This window comes from Anomaloglossus baeobatrachus, unplaced genomic scaffold (genome assembly GCF_048569485.1).
Source record: "Anomaloglossus baeobatrachus isolate aAnoBae1 unplaced genomic scaffold, aAnoBae1.hap1 Scaffold_132, whole genome shotgun sequence".
In the NCBI taxonomy this organism is placed as follows: Eukaryota; Metazoa; Chordata; class Amphibia; order Anura; family Aromobatidae; genus Anomaloglossus; species Anomaloglossus baeobatrachus.
The window spans coordinates 109,117-114,312 of record NW_027441902.1 but is presented as its reverse complement, the minus strand read 5'-3'; positions in this window follow the sequence as shown (position 1 = coordinate 114,312).

Below are 5,196 nucleotides of genomic sequence, written 5' to 3'. Positions count from 1 at the left end.
GCCACTTTTAGGATGCCACTAAGTTTACTCAGTGTTTGTTAGTATAATGGCTTAGTAACAATGAGTTTGATTGTGCAATGCAGGCAGACGTGCTGCAAATATCTTTGCACTAGTGGGACAATACAGAAGTCCAACAGCCACGTTTAGGATCCCACTAAGTTTACTCAGTATTTGCTAGTATAATGGCTTAGTAACAATGAGTTTGAGTGTGCAATGCAGAGGTGCTGCACATAGATTTGCACCAGTGGGACACTAATGGAAGTCCAACAGCCACTTTTAGGATGCCACTAAGTTTACTCAGTGTTTGTTAGTATAATGGCTTAGTAACAATGAGTTTGAGTGTGCAATGCAGAGGTGCTGCACATAGATTTGCACCAGTGGGACACTAATGGAAGTCCAACAGCCACTTTTAGGATGCCACTAAGTTTACTCAGTGTTTGCTAGTATAATGGCTTAGTAACAATGAGTTTGAGTGTGCAATGCAGAGGTGCTGCACATAGATTTGCACCAGTGGGACACTAATGGAAGTCCAACAGCCACTTTTAGGATGCCACTAAGTTTACTCAGTGGTTGCTAGTATAATGGCTTAGTAACAATGAGTTTGATTGTGCAATGCAGGCAGACGTGCTGCAAATATCTTTGCACTAGTGGGACAATACAGAAGTCCAACAGCCACGTTTAGGATGCCACTAAGTTTACTCAGTGTTTGCTAGTATAATGGCTTAGTAACAATGAGTTTGAGTGTGCAATGCAGAGGTGCTGCACATAGACTTGCACCAGTGGGACACTAATGGAAGTCCAATAGCCACTTTCAGGATGCCACTAAGTTTACTCAGTGTTTGCTAGTATAATGGCTTAGTAACAATGAGTTTGAGTGTGCAATGCAGAGGTGCTGCACATAGATTTGCACCAGTGGGACACTAATGGAAGTCCAACAGCCACTTTTAGGATGCCACTACGTTTACTCAGTGTTTGCTAGTATAATGGCTTAGTTACAATGAGTTTGAGTGTGCAATGCAGAGGTGCTGCACATAGATTTGCACCAGTGGGACACTAATGGAAGTCCAACAGCCACTTTTAGGATGCCACTAAGTTTACTCAGTGTTTGCTAGTATAATGGCTTAGTAACAATGAGCTTGAGTGTGCAAAGGGCAGGAGGGTACAGTGGCAGGGTTGTGGGTCTGGGTAGAGGAAAGGAAGCCTGCCTTTCTATCCCTCCTAATGGGGAAATGCAGCGAGGAAATCCCTGACCTTAGCTACACAGACGCTGTCATCTTGTGTAGCTGTTAAAATCTGTTTTCACGGACCTGACTGTCACCTATGGCTCTGACCCTGCCGGTATTAGCCCTTAAAAGGACTAATAGAAACTTCTATCCCTATTCTGTATAGCGCTGTGTATAGAGCGTACACAGCAGTATCGGAGACAGGAGCTACGCCAGCGGTGACTGACACCAAGACGCAGAAGGCAGATAATTGCGTGCTGGAGGAAAATGTCCGTTTTTATAATGCAGGGACATGTGACATGGACATCCTATCACACATGCCGTTGCTTCTCTGGCTAAAAGTCCACTTAGCTGTGTGTGTGTCTGGGATTGGCTGACATGCTGGCCCGCCCCACTACACGCGCGCGCTTAGGGAAGGAAGACAAGGAAAAAAAAAAAAATGGCGATCGCCATTATCCATACAGCAGTGATCTGAATGCGCTGTTCACGCACACTATACACTGAAATTTCATAATAGTGTGAGTCACAGAGTGACTTACACTATTACAGCGGAAAGCCAGCTAGTAATTAGCTTGTCTTTTTGCTGCTAGAACCGTTCTCGAACGTATCTAGAACTATCGAGCTTTAGCAAAAAGCTCGAGTTCTAGTTCGATCAGCCCCCAAAATCACTCGAGCCGCGAACTGGAGAACCTCGAACCGCGCTCAACTCTAGTTAGGAGTCTCAACACAGAAACCAGCCAAATATCCCTCCGGGAAGGGCCCAGCCAAGGGGTGACTCTATTTAGGAGACCACCATAATCACCATATTAAGTGGCCCTTTTAGTCAATATCCAACTTTTTGACAAGTTTAAAGATATGACTAGGGAAATACCAAGGCCAGGTATCCATCCACAGACAGCCGTTTCGGGGTATTGCCACTCATCAGTGTGGAGTAGGATTCTGGCCGGGTGGGAGCAATGCCTAGTAGACCAACAAAACAAAACAATCACTGATCTCGGGGAGAACAGCCAGAGAAAACACTGCCGGCAGCCAGCGAGGGTGCTCAAGACATTGAAATCCTAGGTACATTGCCCCCTGGGAAATATGCAAATCAAAAAGGTCCGTGGAGCCTCTGTTAGGAGTCTCAACACAGAAACCAGCCAAATATCCCTCCGGGAAGGGCCCAGCCAAGGGGTGACTCTTTTTAGGAGACCACCATAACCACCATATTAAGTGGCCCTTTTAGTCAATATCCAACTTTTTGACAAGTTTAAAGATATGACAAGGGAAATACCAAGGCCAGGTATCCATCCACAGACAGCCGTTTCGGGGTATTGCCCCTCAGCAGTGTGGAGTAGGATTCTGGCCGGGTGGGAGCAATGCCTAGTAGACCAACAAAACAAAACAATCACTGATCTCGGGGAGACCAGCCAGAGAAAACACTGCCGGCAGCCAGCGAGGGCGCTCAAGACAGTGAAATCCTAGGTACATTGCCCCCTGGGAAATATGCAAATCAAAAAGGTCCGTGGAGCCTCTGTTAGGAGTCTCAACACAGAAACCAGCCAGATATCCCTCCGGGAAGGGCCCAGCCAAGGGTTGACTCTTTTTAGGAGATCACCATAACCATCATATTAAGTGGCCCTTTTACTCAATATCCAACTTTTTGACAAGTTTAAAGATATGACAAGGGAAATACCAAGGTCAGGTATCCATCCACAGACAGCCGTTTCGTGGTATTGCCCCTCATCAGTGTGGAGTAGGATTCTGGCCGGGTGGGAGCAATGCCTAGTAGACCAACAAAACAAAACAATCACTGATCTCGGGGAGACCAGCCAGAGAAAACACTGCCGGCAGCCAGCGAGGGGGGCAATGTACCTAGGATTTCACTGTCTTGAGCTCCCTCACTGGCTGCCGGCAGTGTTTTCTCTGGCTGGTCTCCCCGAGATCAGTGATTGTTTTGTTTCCTTACGTCAGGGAAAGCGGTCTGTCATTGAATACCCCACCAAGTTCAAAAGGTTAGTGGTAGACACCGACTGGGGAAATAATGCGCTATTTTCAGTTTTCAGAAAGGGTCTGTCCGGTACCATCAAGGACGAGTTAGCTCGTGCCGAATCTCCACGGGATTTTGAACTGTTTCTCCGACACTGTGTGCGTATCGATACCCGCTTGACGGAACGCAGACAGGAAAAGTGGGCAGCTGAAAACCGGGTAACCAACTTTGCTTTTCCTTCTAGGGAATCCGCTCACAAGATGCCACGGGAGGCCGAGGATGTTCCTTTGCAAGTGGACTCTCTGCAAAGGCGAGAGACCAACGAAAGTCGTGAACATCGGCTCCGTGAGCGTTTGTGTTTCTATTGTGGTCAATCGGACCATTTTCTGATTGACTGCCCAAAACGTCCCAATCGCACGAATAAGGTACTGGCAGCAGTGGCAGAGTGGGACAACACGGACGCAGAGTCCAACATCTCTGAAACAAGTATACACCTGGATGCGGTATTTCCCTCAACTTTAATGTCAACTTCACCTAAGGACCCGGAAGGGAAGTACACCCATTGCTCGCTTCCCATTCAGATTCGGTGGGAGGGACAGTTAATTCCTACATCTGCTATGATAGACACTGGGGCAGGGGGAAATTTCATGGTCTTTTCTTTTGCCAGGAAACACGGTATCCAGACTCAACAAAGATCCTCACCGGTTACCATGGAGAAGGTAGACGGTTCTCCATTAGTTTCCGGACCAGTTGATCGGGAGACAGTACCCCTTGAATGTGTGATGAAACCAGGTCAGCAGGAGACCCTTGTTTTCATGTTGATTTCTTCTCCCCATTTTTTGATTAATTTTACGACTTCCTTGGCTGCAGTCTACAAATCCAGTCATCGATTGGGAGACTAAAGAAATATCCTTCCCACCCCAGAGTGGTCCGACCATTAGTCCAACTGTACCGGTTCCAGTAACACAGAATGCGGAGGGCACTGTACAGGTACCTGTTCTACCCCCGGTTTATAATGAATTCGCAGATATATGCGACAAAAAAAAAGCAGATCGGCTTCCCCCGCATAGACCGTATGATTGTCCCATAGAATTACTTCCAGGGGCAGAAATCCCATTTGGTCATGTCTACCCGTTGGCGGCCCAAGAGTTACAAGCACTGAAAGATTATATCGATGAAAACCTAACCAAGGGATTTATTCGACCTTCTACCTCACCAGCGGGTGCACCCATCTTTTTCGTGAAGAAGAAAGAGGGGACTCTGCGACCTTGTATCGACTACCGGTAACTTAATAAGATAACCATCCGGAGCCGGTATCCGTTGCCGTTGATTCTCGAACTATTGGAGAGAGTACGACAGCTCAAAATATTTACTAAATTGGATCTCCATATGGCATATAATCTAAGCTTAGTCTAGTTGCTTGAGTATACTGCTTCCTGTCTACTCCTGCCCCGCTGCTCTCATTACCTGGCTGTTATTTGGATCCTGGTGAATCACCTGACACCGGCCCTGGACTCCACCTGGTCTCATCAAGCTGTGCCCTCGCTGGTTCTGGACTTTGTCTGCTGTCTCTGGTTGGCGTTTGTGCCCGGTCCCTTCCGGTACATATCCACATCCCGTACGGACATTTTTGGACTATAACATATCATCTGCGCAAAAATGGTATCATTAAAATGTCATCTCAAGATGCAGAAAATAAGCCATCTCTGAGCCATAGATCTCTAAAAATGAGAACGCTAAGGGTAGTGGAAAATGGCGCAAAAAGTGTTCCACTTTTTTTGGACAAACTTTGGATAGATTTTTTTTACCCCTTGGATAAAAGTAAACCTATACTTACATCATACGCATAAATCATACGCATAAATAGCCTGGGTCTCAGCTTCCCATACACGGTAGGTTTTTTAACTGCATGAGAGGACACACACAAGCTAGGGACCCCAACGTAGAGAAATACTTTGGCGTAGTGTTGGGGCTCTATTGCATTGATCAATTCAGTAGCTAAAT